The sequence below is a fragment of the Crocuta crocuta genome, unplaced genomic scaffold, assembly GCF_008692635.1.
Source record: "Crocuta crocuta isolate KB4526 unplaced genomic scaffold, BGI_CrCroc_1.0 scaffold299, whole genome shotgun sequence".
Classification (NCBI taxonomy): Eukaryota; Metazoa; Chordata; class Mammalia; order Carnivora; family Hyaenidae; genus Crocuta; species Crocuta crocuta.
Window position 1 is genome coordinate 6,960,738 of NW_027532747.1, and position 13,471 is coordinate 6,974,208.

The window sequence follows — 13,471 nt, forward strand, 5'->3', positions numbered from 1 at the left end:
TTCTGGTGGAAATTCTACCTGGGTGGATATTTGCCCTTCCTGAGGCTTCTCTGAGTCTCGGATGCCCACGCTCTCGCCTGCTCCGCGGCAAGCTTAGTAAAAACCGGCTGAAAGGGACCCGGACAAAGGTGAGCCCTGCCCCTGTCTGTGATGGAAGAGCTTCCCAGCAGAAAAGGCTTTTCACGTGCACAGACCTCTTCCGAGGGCCTCAGGGGGGCGGCTCACCCCGGGGGCCATGCCTCTGCTCTCCCTCTCCTGGCGTCAGGAAGTCAGTGGGCATGTTTCCCATAATCACTCAGCGACTTTGTCCACAGTTCCCTCTACTCATGTCCCCCGAGACCAGAGATGCTAGAGTTAAGTCAGAGAAACAGAGGAGTGAACTCAGCTGAACCAAGAAAGGCAGCCCCCGGCAGGATGTGGCTCCTCTGGCCCGCACAAAAGGATTCACCTGGGAAAGGGGCCAGCTCAGGACGACCTTTGTGAGCAACTCCTTAGCAGGAAGGTTCTGCCTGGCCAGCCAGGCGGTGGGGGGTGGGGTGGCCCTCCCGCAGGAGCCCCAGGGGTGCAAGGTGATTGGGCGCCTCTCCCCGCTCTGCAGACTGCCCAGCAGGGGGCACTGTTGCCTCCACAGAACTCAAATACCTGCTGCTCTTCCAGGGCCCCCCCCCACCCCCCTGGTGTCTGCAGGCCGCCCAGGCCAGCCTACCTGGCAGCGCTGTGTGACAGCTACTTCCCGCATCCTTGCGGATGACAGCAGCGATCATCATGGCTGCTGTTTACTGAGCACCTACTATGTGCCAGGCGCTCTGTGTCACCTCACCAAAGCTGCACAGGAACCCTGTGGGTCAGGTATGAGAAGCAAGGCACAGAGGCTGCCGGGTCAGTACGCCTCGGCGCTGGGTTCTCTACATCCAGGTCCTGTCATTCCAACATGGCGGCTCTCCCCTGGGACCCAAGGTCTCCTTGACTGGATCTAGACTCTCGACCCCAGTGGGAAGAGAGCTGGCTCCAAGTTGACTATGACCTTGTGCGAGTCCCTCCCTGACTGAGCCCCTATTTGTAAAACAAAAAAAATCCCCTCCAAGGGTTGTTGGGAGGTTAGGGGAAGTGATATCCAGAAGCCCAGAGGAAGGCTTTAACCTAGACAGGAAGAATCCAGACGGCTTCCTGGAGGCGGTGATGCCTCGCCCTGCAGAGCAGGATCCCCTAGGGTCTGGCATGGAAGAGGCACCGGTGGATGCTCGCAGAACTTGTTTCTCGTGTGAATGCTTAGTGTGTCCGAGGTGAAGATGAGGTCCTTGCAAGCAGGGCCATGCCACCCGTGGTCCCCAGGAGAGCACTGAGCACACAGGAGCTCCCACCTCTGCTCACCTGGTCTGAGCAGGTTATGAACACATAACCTCATCTTCCGCTCCAGGGGCATCTGGCAAATTCTGTACACATTTTTGGTTGTCGCAACTGGCGGGAGCGCAGGAGTGTGCCACTGGTCTCCAGTGGGTAGAGCCCAGGGATGCTGTGATGGGCCCACAATGCACAGGACAGCCCTCCCCCCGCCCCCAGCACAGAACTCTTCGGCCCCAGGTGTCAGTCCTGCTGAAGGTGAGGCGCCCCTTCTAGCCCAGCTCTTCTGCCTCCTAACATTTAACAGATGGGGAAACTGAAGGCCACAGAGGGAAACGCCCACCCAGCTCCACCAAGCTCCACCTGTTACAGCACAGAGGGGTCTCCCTGAGAGTCCCCGTGTGACCTGGCAGCAGCGAGGACAAAACCATGACCAGGCGCCCACGAGCCTTGCTCCCTACGGGCTGGGCACACATGATCTCACTTAATCTCTGCAACAAGCTTGTGAGCTAGGTACTATTATAAACCAAGCACAGAGAGGGCAGACAACCTGCCCAGGGTCACACAGCCATAGGCAACAGAGCCAGAAGAGTCTGGGACTGTTGGGATCCAAGGCCACGCTCCTTCTGTTACCTGGCCGGCCTCCCGCAGAGCTGCCATTGGAAACACATGCGACTTTGTTCCTGAAACAAACAGAAGTATCCTTCCGTGATGTCTATTGTCACTGCCCTCGCGGTTACAGTCGTTGTGCTCCAGTTATCTGGGGGCTTTACAGCCCTTCAGGATCGCTGTGCTTTCCGTGGTCTTGGCTAAGCACTCTGACTTCTCTGAGCCTCAGTTTACCGCCTGGAAACGGCACCCATGCGCGCAGGGCCGCTGCATGGAATGAGCTCATCGGTCGAGGTCCCTCCCCAGCGGGGGCCTCGCCCCGGGGCTGTCCCCTCTGCCCAGCCCTCCTCCTCTGCAATTCCAGTTCTAGTTCTAGGGCCACCGAATGGGCTCGCATATTTGTGCGGGCGGCGAAGCGGCAGCCCCCGCGTGAGCCCCTGAACAAAGAGTCCTCATAGAACTTTCCGTGGGACCCTCTGCGCAGGCTCAATGGGGAGCCCGTGGCAGCGACAGGCGCATTGTGCATTGTCTGGAGACCAGCGCCGCAGCTGCAGGGAGGGTCCTCGGTCAAGGTCACGCGGGGTGGGGGTGGGGGTGCGCACAGCACACAGGCCTCCTCCGTCCCAGCCTCGGCACCGCGGGGATTTGTCCCAGGGGCCGGGGCCACGGCCGATTCCGAAAAGAAAGCCTTCCGGGACCCTCTGTGCGCCTGAGAAAGGCATCCGTTCTGCGCTAACTGCTCGCAGACCTGGAACGGGCAGCCCCGCCCCGCCTGGGCAAAACCCCGGATTCCTCAACGGAACCCTGAACTGAAATGATCCCAAACCCAAGACAGAACGAACCTCCAGACGAAGCCAAACGTGGATCTTTCGCTGAACTGGAACAGCACTGGTGTGCTTCCCAAAACCATTCGCTTGGAACGCCGGTGCATTTGTTCACTCATCTAGTAAACATTTACTGGCCACTGCCCTCCGGGTCAGACACAGGCCAAGGCACGGGGGGTACACCAGGAATGAGACGTGCGGTCTGGCTCACGTTGTCACAGCTGCGGAAAACAGCTGTGATGACAGAGTCAAGAAACGGGGCCACGTCCACATTCTTAGTATAAGCGCACTGATCTAAGTTGAGCACCACCTGCAGTGGAGATCCTCAGTCTGTTCCCTGGTGGAAGGAAGGGGCGGNAATAGAAGGTGACCAGGCGCTAGAGGCGCAGCTCAGTCTCCCGGCAAGCAGCCTGAATCTGAAGCAAACCTGAATTTCACTTACCTGAAGGGCAGGAAATTAAGGAATCCGAGGATAGTAAGACATGCAAATGCATTTCCAAAAGTCCAGAAGGCGTCCTGAGTAGAATGCCAGGTTGCTCATTAATTAATCCACTAATTCATTCATCATTCTTCCATTTGGCGAACGTTTATGGAACACCCACCCTAAGCCCAAATGTTCCTTAACCACCTGCCTTTGCAATTTCCGAATCTTGCGGTTCGTGAGTTCCAGCCCCCCATCAGGCTCTGCGTTGATGGTGCAAGGCCTGCTTGGGATTCTCTCTCTCCATGTATCTCTGCGCCTCCCCACCCCCCAAATAAATAAATAAACTTTTTTAAAAAAAGAAAGAAAGAAAGGAAAGAAAAAGCATGGAGCTAAAACTTCGAAGTTTGGCCTGAGCGGGTTACAGANCTTATTTTTAAAGATGGCCTTAGTAGTATCTCTCATCCGCCACGTGCTTCTGTAGTGTGACTTTTCAGGACGTGTAGCCTTATTCCTCTTTGAGTTTGGGCGGGCTTGGTGACTTGCTTGACCAATAATAGAAAGTGGCGTTGCCGATATTCTGGGACCTCTACGGCCAGGTCATAAGCTGTGTGGTGTGCACTGGGCTCTCTTGGGGTGATCCGGGAGTGGTGTCGTCTGCATGAGACCCCATTTGTAGGTGTTCCTGTGGACAGCTCTAGCTCTCTCCCAGCTGACGACCAGCATGTCCTCACGCTGTGTGGGCTGTCCTCGATATCTACAGGTGAAACCTTCAGATAATTCCAACCCCAGGGGAATTCTGATGTGCAGGCAGCGTGCAAAGCCCTAAGCAAAAGCCAGCCAGCTGAGAGCAGACAGATGGTCAAGCCTCGAGAGGTGCTGACGCACCAGTATTTCGAGCGGAGACCTGCGGATGGCTTGTCACCCACAGCAGCGGATAACTGCAACGCCCCTGGGTGGCTTTCAAGGCTCTTTGTTTAAAGAAAACCAGGGAGGGCACCCGGGTGGCTCAGTTGGTTAAGTGTCAGGTCATGGTCTTGTGGTTTGTGGGTTCGAGCCCTGCGCTGGCTGGGCTCTGTGCTGACAGCTCGGAGCCCGGAGCCTGCTTCGGATTCTCTGTCTCCCTCTGTCTGCTCCTCCCCTGCTCGCATTCTGCCTCTCTTTCTCTCTCAAAAATAAATGAACATTAAAAAAAATAAAGAGAACCAGGGATAAGAAATTAATCAGAACCCCACCTCTGGGCTCCCAGACCACCCCCCACCCCCAGTGTGTGATCACAACCAGAGTATCTGGAACCTAAATCATTTGTCTGTCCCACTAGACTGTGAGATCCTAGAGAGAAGGGAATACGTTAGGATTCTGGGGTTGCTAAAACAGAAACAAACACATGTCTACTTAAGCAGAAACAAAATTGATCTGGAGAATTTGGAAGAGCTTGAAGAATTCCAATGAAAATCAAAGACTGGATTCACAAAGGAGTGAGGAAGTCCAGGGACCCAGGTGTCAGGGACATAGGTAGAGTCTTTTCAGGTGTTAGGTCTCTAAATAACAAACCTCTCTGTCATTTCATGTCACTCTGCTCAATATTCAAATTCCGGGAGGAAATTCTTGGGCCACGGAATGACAGGCCCGCTTAGATGACAGCCCCACCAAGGCTGTGTCCATTGCGTGGGATTGTCCCCTAAACAAAACCAAGGTAGTGACCCCAAAAGAACGGGGAGTGGGTACTGAGCAGGCAAAACTGGGTTATCACATTTACCTTAGCAACCCCGGTCCCTTGTTCAATGTCTGGCACATAGCAGGTGCTCAAGAAATACTTGTTTAATGATTAAACAATCACAAGAATAAGCGTGCATAAATGAACAAGTGAATGAATGAATGAGTGAATGAATGACTGGACAATGACTAGGCGGCGTGCCAGCCTCTGGAGACACCTGCCACATACGGTGGCATCTGAACCCTCCTCCACCCAGCCAGCTCTTCTTTGCCCAACAGTTTCTAAGCCTGGATTGTAGAGTGCGCAGACTTCTAACCCCCTCATCCTGCCTGTTTGAGAACATGATACACGTTGAACAGGGCTTGGGGTAATTCCTGAGAGCACCCTGGGAGCAGGGACTCTCTCACCCTGCTTGATTTTAATTAAGATTCAGGGGCAGGTGGTGAAGGAGGCAGGTGTGAGGGGGAGTGGGCTCTGAGGCCAGAAGCTGGGAGGTTTAGGGTTTCCTTTGCTGAGTCGACCAGCTGTTTCGCAGAAGGCTGCTTAACAGTGCTCAGTCTGCTGGAGGGCACGCGTCACCTAAGGCAGGGGGGCCTCGCACATCTGCCCAGAAGCTGCCTCTAGAGGATGTGAGATCCTGGTGCCTCAGCCCTTGCACAGTCTCCTGGGAGTGAACGGTTAGACTTGACCGACTCCTTAACGAGATCTTGCTGCATCTGTTGCTTGATGCGCTCTTAGACGTTGCATCCCAAGTGTAGAAAGCAAAGTAGAAGAGGTTGTTTGCAATATTGAATCTAATCTTTGCTGCCTTTACCATTGATGAGAACATGTACAATTGAAGAAAACTTAAAAAGCAAATTGGCTCAGGGGCACCTTGGTGGCTCAGTGGGTTAAACGTCTGACTCTTGGTTTCGGCTCAGGTCATGATCTCCCGAACCATTAGGCGGAGCCCCACGTCGGGCTCTGCACAGACAGTGTGGATGGAACCTGCTTGGGATTCTCTCTCTCCCTCTCTCTTTCCCTCCCCTGCCTGCTCTCTCTCTCTGTCTCCAATTAAATAAACATTTAAAAAAAGAAAGCAAATGGGCTCAGATTGTGTTAATACCTAGAAACAGCCTGACTTAATGATCTGGTGGTACCTTAAGCCGACAGCTGCTCTCCAGACAGGAAAGAATAGGGATGGGGAGGGAAGGTCATTTGTGCTAAGTACCTTCAATGTGGCAGAGGCAGTGCAAGGTGCTTATAACCATATTGTCTCCTCTTATCCCTGCAAAAACTAAAGAGTCATATCCACCCCCATTTTACAGGGGCAAAGTGGTTAACTGAGAGGTGATCACCCAAGGTTGTGAAACGCCTAAGGGACAGAGCCAGGACTGGGACGTAGTTCAAGTCAGACTGTGATCCATCCCCCTTTCATGGAATCACAAGGCGTCGCAAAGAGTCAGCAAAGGAGGCTTTTGAGCTGCGACTCAGAGACTTTACCCAGGAGTGAGTCTATAACCATCGCTTACTCTTATTTTTTGCTGTTCCCCCAAGTGAGATCATCTGATCTCCTGGTTCACAGACAATTAGACACGGCAAATAAGGAGCGGGAGGGAAGGCTGTGGGAGGGGCCACAGTGATAATAACAAATAGCGAGACAAGGTTCCAACTACAATGGACGGGGAGATTGCCTACATCAGATCGACCCTCCTGGTTATGATAGTTAAAATCTCTGGATAACACATTTTTTTCAAGTCTTTATTTATTTACTTATTTTGAGGGGAGGAGAGAGAGTGTGTGTGCATATATGCACAAGTGGAAAGGCGCAGAGAGAGAGAGAGAGAGAATCCCAAGCATGCTCCACATTGGCAGCATGGAGCCCAATGTGGGGCTCGAACTCATGAACCGTGAGATCATGACCCAAGCCAGTATCAAGAATCAGATGCTTCACTGACTGAGCAAACCAGACACCCCTTGGACAACACATTTTTAAAAACAACTTGAAGGCACTCAAAAGCAACCAAAGATGGGAGGGCATTCAGCTCTTGAAAAAATAGGCAACACGTCTTTTTATTGATCTTCTCAACGAGAAAGCTTTTGATTTCATCCCCTCTTCAGTTTTCCATTTCACGTATTTCTAATTTATTTTATTGTGTCTTTGCTTCTGACTTTGGGCTTAATTGGCTCTCCCTGTCCTTGTTTCTTCAGGTGAGAGCCTAGGTCACTGCTTTGAGAACTTTCCTCTTTTCTAGTGGCCATTGGTGCCATAATTTTTCCCCTAAGAACGCTTTAGCTGTGTCTTACAAATGTTGATATGTCTGTCATGTTCTTATTTTCATTCGGTTCAAATAACTTCCTGATTTCCCTTTTGGTCTATGGGCCAGTTAGAAGTGCATTATTTAGCTTCTGATATTGTGGGATTTCCCAGATATCTTCTGGGTATTTCTTTCTTTTTTTTTTTTAACGTTTATTTATTTATTTATTTTGAGAGAAAGAGAGCACAAGCAAGGGAGGGACAGAGAGAGAAGGAGATATGGAATCTAAAGCAGGTTCCAGGCTCTGAGCCTTCAGCACAGAGCCCGGTGAGATGCGGGACTTGAACCCATGAGCCGTGAGATCATGACCTGAGCCAAAGTCAGGTGCTTTGCTTCTGAGTATTTCTACTTTAATTCCATTGAGTTACCCCAACACAGAATCCATAGACATGGACTGAGACGTGGTCTGTAGCCCAGAGGGTGGTCTACCTTGGTGTGCGTTCCGTGTGCATTTGAAAGCGGCGTGTCGTCCGCCATTCACGGGTGAGGTGTTCTACAAATGTCAAGTATGCTCTGCTGGCAGATAGTGTCCTCCTTGTGTTTTGTTCCTTCTTCTACTTTTCTGTCTTCTTTTAGGATTGTATTTTCACATTTGACCTCTTCTGTTGGTTTCTTAGCTATCGCTCTTTGTATCAGTGGTTGGTTTAGGGATGTAGCACACATGTCTAACTTATCACAGGCTCCCTTCATGTGATATTATATCGCTTCACATATTCTATGAGCCTCATACAGCAGTGAACTTCCTTTTTCTCTCTCCTGGCCTTTGTACTAATTGTCAAATGGTTTTACCTCTATATGTATTATAAGCCGCATGCCATATTGTTACTATTTTAACTTTAAGCAATTATCTTTTTTTTTTTTAAAGTAAGCTCCACGCCCAATGTGGGGTTTGAACTCATGACCCTGAGATCATGAGTCACACGCTCTACTGACTGAGCCAGACAGGTGCTCCACAGTCAATCATCTTCTTTAAAAAATTTTTAAAAAAATGTTTCCTTATTTTTGAGAGAGAAAGAGACACAGACACAGAGCGTGAGCTAGGGAGGGACAGAGAGAGAGAGGGAGACACAGAATCCAAAACAATCTCCAGGTTCTGAGTTGTCAGCACAGAGCCCAATTTGGGGCTCAAACCCACAAACCGTGAGACCATTACCTGAGACAAAGTCAGATGCTTAACCGACTGAGCCATCCAGGTGCTCCAGTCAATTATCTTTAAAAGAGATTTTTCATAGAACAAATAATCCGAAATTTGTACGGAACCACAAAAAACCCCATGTAGCCAAAGTAATCCTGAAAAAGAAAAGCAAAGCAGGAGGCATCACAATTCCAGACTTCAAGCTGTATTACAAAGCTGTAGTCATCACGACTTAATGGTCCTGGAAACTAAACCAGACACATAGACCAATGGAACAGAATAGAAAACCCAGAAATAGACCCACAACTATATAGTCAACTCATCTTTGACAAAGTAGGAAAGAATATCTAATGGAAAAAAGACAGTCTCTTCAACAAATGGTGCTGGGAAAACTGGACAGAAACATGCAGAAGAATGAAACTGGGCAACTTTCTTATACCACACACAAAAATAAATTCAGAATGGATGAAAGACCTAAATGTGAGACAGGAAACCATCAAAATCTTACAGGAAAACACAGGCAGCAACCTCTTGGACTTTGGCCTGAGCAACTTCTTACTAGACACATTGCTGGAGGCAAGGGAAACAAAAGCAAAAATGAGCCATTGGGACCTGATCAAGATAAAAACTTCTGCACAGCAAGGCGAAACAATCAACAGAACTAAACGGCAGCCAATGGAATGGGAGAAGGTGTTTGCAAATGACATATCTGATAAAGGTGTGTATCCAAAATCTATAAAAGACTTATTAAACTCAACACCCCAAAACAAATAATCCAGTGAAGAAATGGGCAGAGAACATGAATAGATATTTTTCCAAAGAAGACAGCCAGATGGCCAACAGACGTATAAAAAGATGCTCAACATCACTCATCATCAGGGAAATAGAAATCAAAACCATGATGAGATACCACCTCACACTTGTCAGAATGGCTAAAATTTACAACACAAGAAATAACAGGTGCTGGTGAGGATGTGGAGAAAGGGGACCCCTCTTGTACTGTTGGTGGGAATGCAAAGTGGTGCAGCCACTTTTGGAAAACAGTATGGAGGTTCCTCAAAAAGCTAAAAATAGGGGCGCCTGGGTGGCTTAGTCGGCTAAGCGTCGGACTTTCGCTTGGGTCATGATCTCGCGGTTCGTGGGTTCAAGCCCCGCGTCGGGCTCTGTGCTGACTGCCAGCTCAGAGCCTGGAGCCTATTTCAGAGTCTGTGTCTCCCTCTCTCTCTGACTCTCCCCTGCTCACGCTGTCTCTCTCTCTCTCTCTCCTAGAAATAAATAAAAAAATATTTAAAAAAAAAGCTAAAAATAGAACTATCTGACTATCCAGCAATTACAAGACTAAGTATTTACCCAAAGGATTAAAAAATATAGAATCAAAGGGGTACATGCATCCCAATGCTTACAGCAACAGTATCAACACTAGCCAAACTATGGGAAGAGCCCAAATGGCTGTAACTGATGAATGGATAAAGAAGATGTGGTATATATACATATATAAGGGAATATTACTCAGCCATCAAAAAGAATTAAATCTTGCCACTTGCAACAATGTGGATGGAGCTAGACTGTATGATGCTAAGTGAAATAGGTCAGTCAGAGATAGTCAAATACCATATAATTTCACTCATATGTGGAACTTAAGAAACAAAACAGATGAACATATAGGAGGGGAAGAAACAAAAAAGAGAGAGGGAAACAAACCATAAGAGACTATCATAGAGAGCAAACTGAGGGCTGCTGGAGGGAGGAGGGTGGGGGATGGGCCGGATGGGGGATGGATAGTAAGAAGGCACTTGTTATGATGAGCACTGGATATTGTATGTAAGTGATGAGTCACTGAATTCTACTCCCGAAACCAATATTGCCCTATATGTTAACTAACTGGAATTTGAAAATGAAATGAAATGAAATGAAATGAAATAAAATAATTCCTCAAAAGAAAAAAAAAAAAGAGCAACAGGAACTTCCATGCATGGCTGGTGGGAATACAAAAGGGGGTCACCATTTGGAACACACTTTGGTGGTGTCAAGCTAAACACATACCTATGTGTGATCCAGATATTCTCGTAGGAATTTATGCAAAAGAAACAAAAGCCTATTTCCACACAAAGGCCAAAACGTGAATGCTCACAGTAGGGTTTTGTTTTATAATAGCCAATACCTGAAAACAACTCGTGCCCATCAATAGATGAATGGATAAACAAACCATGCTTTGTCCATAAGGCAGAATACTATGCAGCAATAAATAAAAGAATGCACTATTGCCCCCTGCAGCGGCATGGATGTGGTGCAAAATAATTCTTCCATAAGAAAGATCCAGAAAGAAAAAAAAAAACACTACATACTGTCCAATTCCGATGATTTACGATTCTAGAAAATGGTAACTAATCTGTAGTGACAGAAAGCAGGTCAGTGGCTACCTGGGAATGGGAGCATGAGATGGGAATGGATTTCAAAGAAGCACAAAGACACTTTTGGGGTAATGAATAAATCCATCTTCTTAACGGTGGTGATGGTTTTATGGTTGTTACATACGTCGAACATTTTCAAAGTGTACACTTTAGATATATGCAAGTTCTTATATGTCAACTACACATCAATAAAGCTGTAAACACTTATTGAATGGGCTTAAAGTAGATTAGACATAACAGAAAAAATGATCAGTGAACTTGAAGAAACACAATAGAAACGATTTAAACTGGATGAATACTTACTAGGACCTATCCAACAGGTTACCATATATTCAATCAGAGTCTTTTAAGAAGAGGGTGACAAGGGGACAGAAAAAATACAAGCAGAAACAATGAGCACCATTTTTCTTCTCAAATTTCCGATAAACTACAAGTTCTGAAAAGGTCAACAAACCCCAAGCAGGAAAAATATGAAGATGTCCACATCACAAGCAAAATGTCTGAAAATGAAAGCTAGTGAAAAACTTAAAAGCATCCAGGATTTTAGGGGCGCCTGGGTGGCTTAGTCGGTTAAGCGCCCGACTTTCGCTTAGGTCATGATCTCGCGGTTCGTGGGTTCGAGCCCCGCGTCGGGCTCTGTGCTGACTGCCAGCTCAGAGCCTGGAGCCTGTTTCAGAGTCTGTGACTCCCTCTCTCTCTGACCCTCCCCTGCTCACGCTGTCTCTCTCTCTCTCTCCTAGAAGTGAATTAAAAAAAAAAACAACAAACATTAAAAAAAAATCCAGGATTTTAAGAAGATACATTAAGATTAAAAAGATACATGAAGATTAAGTACCAGGGCAACACTAATGGGAGGGACAGCTGCCTTCTCAATAAAAAAGGGACAGAAGGCAATGGATTTTCAGGTTTATATGTGTGAAGGAAAATATCTGTCAACCTAGAATTCTGTAGCCGGTAAGTTTTCTTCAAGAATCCAGGGAAATTGGGGCACCTGGGTGGCTCAGGCGGTTGAGTGTCCAACTCTCCATCTCGGCTCAGGTCATGATCTCGCGGTTTGTGGAATTGAACCCTGCGTTTGGCTCTGTGCTGGGGTTCTCCCTTTCCCTCTCCCTCTGCTCATCCCCTGCTCATGCTCTGTCTCTCTCAAAATAAATAAATACATTTTTTAACACAAGGAAATTAAGATATCCTCAGGTAAACAAGAGCGAGAGAATTCACCACTGGCAGACCCACATCACAAAGAGTATTACAAAATGCTGTTCAGGCTAAAAAGAACTGATACAGACAGGGATTCAAATCTCAAGGAAGGAAAGAGGAATACTAACAATGTTAAGTAAGAAGGTAAATATAATGACTGTTTTTCTTAATTTCTTTAAAAGACACTTAAGCACTCAAAGCAAAAACATTTTAAGTGTATTGTAGGGTTTATAACTTGTGAAGAAGTAAACTATATGACAGGAAAAGCACAAAACACAGGAGAAAAGTAAACAGATTTCCGCCATTCATTGTGGTTCTTGTGTTTTCCGTGAAATGGTGTAATGTTAATTCAGGGTGAGCCAGGACATATTCAGAGTTTGTGTAAAAATACCTTAAGTGTCCACTAAGAAGTAAGACAAATGCTAAAATGTCAATAGACAAGAGAAAATGGAACACTGAGAAATATTCTGTTATCTCAAAAGAAAAGCCAACAGGAGAAATAAAGAAACAGAGGGAAAAAGACAAAAGAACAAAACAAAACAAAAAAACCCAGCAAGTAGAAAATGAAGGCCTACAGCCAACCATATCAGTAATTCTTTACACATAAAATAAACGCTCCAACTGAAAGATAGCAGTTGTCAGACTGGATCAAAGAGTAAACATGAAAAAATAAAGCAAGACCCAACTCTATGTTGTTGACAAGAGAGATCTCTCAACATAATGAAGAAAGCCAATGTGAGATTTAAATGATAAAAAAATACATAACATGGAAACACTAATATAAGAAGGCTACTGCCAATACACTAACATCAGGCAATGTAGAGTTCAAGACAAGGTATATTCCCAGAGAAAAAGAGGAACATTCCATAATGTTAGGAGGATCAATCATTAAAAAAAAAAAAGCCCACAATAACCTTAAAAATATATGTCTGAATAATAGAGCTTCAATATAGGTAAAGCAAAAATTAAAGCAGAATTAAAAGGAGGAATAAGCAAATTCACAATCACAGTTGAAGATTTTGACAATCACTCCATCAATAACTGATAGAACCAGGGCCAGGATTACTGTAAGGCAAGTGAGGCCCTCATCTTGGGTGCAAAATATAGAGGCTCACCAACAAACTCTGTAATCAAGATCAATAATATTTTAAAGCAATAAATTGCCTTAAAAATTTTTTAATTTAAATTTAAAAAAGCATAATTAATGCAAAAAATAAATCCATGAGGAAAAAAAACACCCAAATTTTAAATGAAGATGGGATCAGTATTTGTGATTTTTCCTTTTACTTCAGGCTCTAGTATGGATCAGAGCAGCAAACAATACTGATCTTTCTTTAGGTAACATTTTTATATTTTCTTCAGAACTTCTACCCATGAGTTACAGAAGAAATCACAAAGGGAGTAAGAAAATACCTCAGCCTGAATCATAATGAAAAGGTAGCAAGGTGAGATATATAGAATGCAGCTAAAACACTTCTTATGGGATCAGGTTTACCTTTAAATGTCTATATTTTTGAAA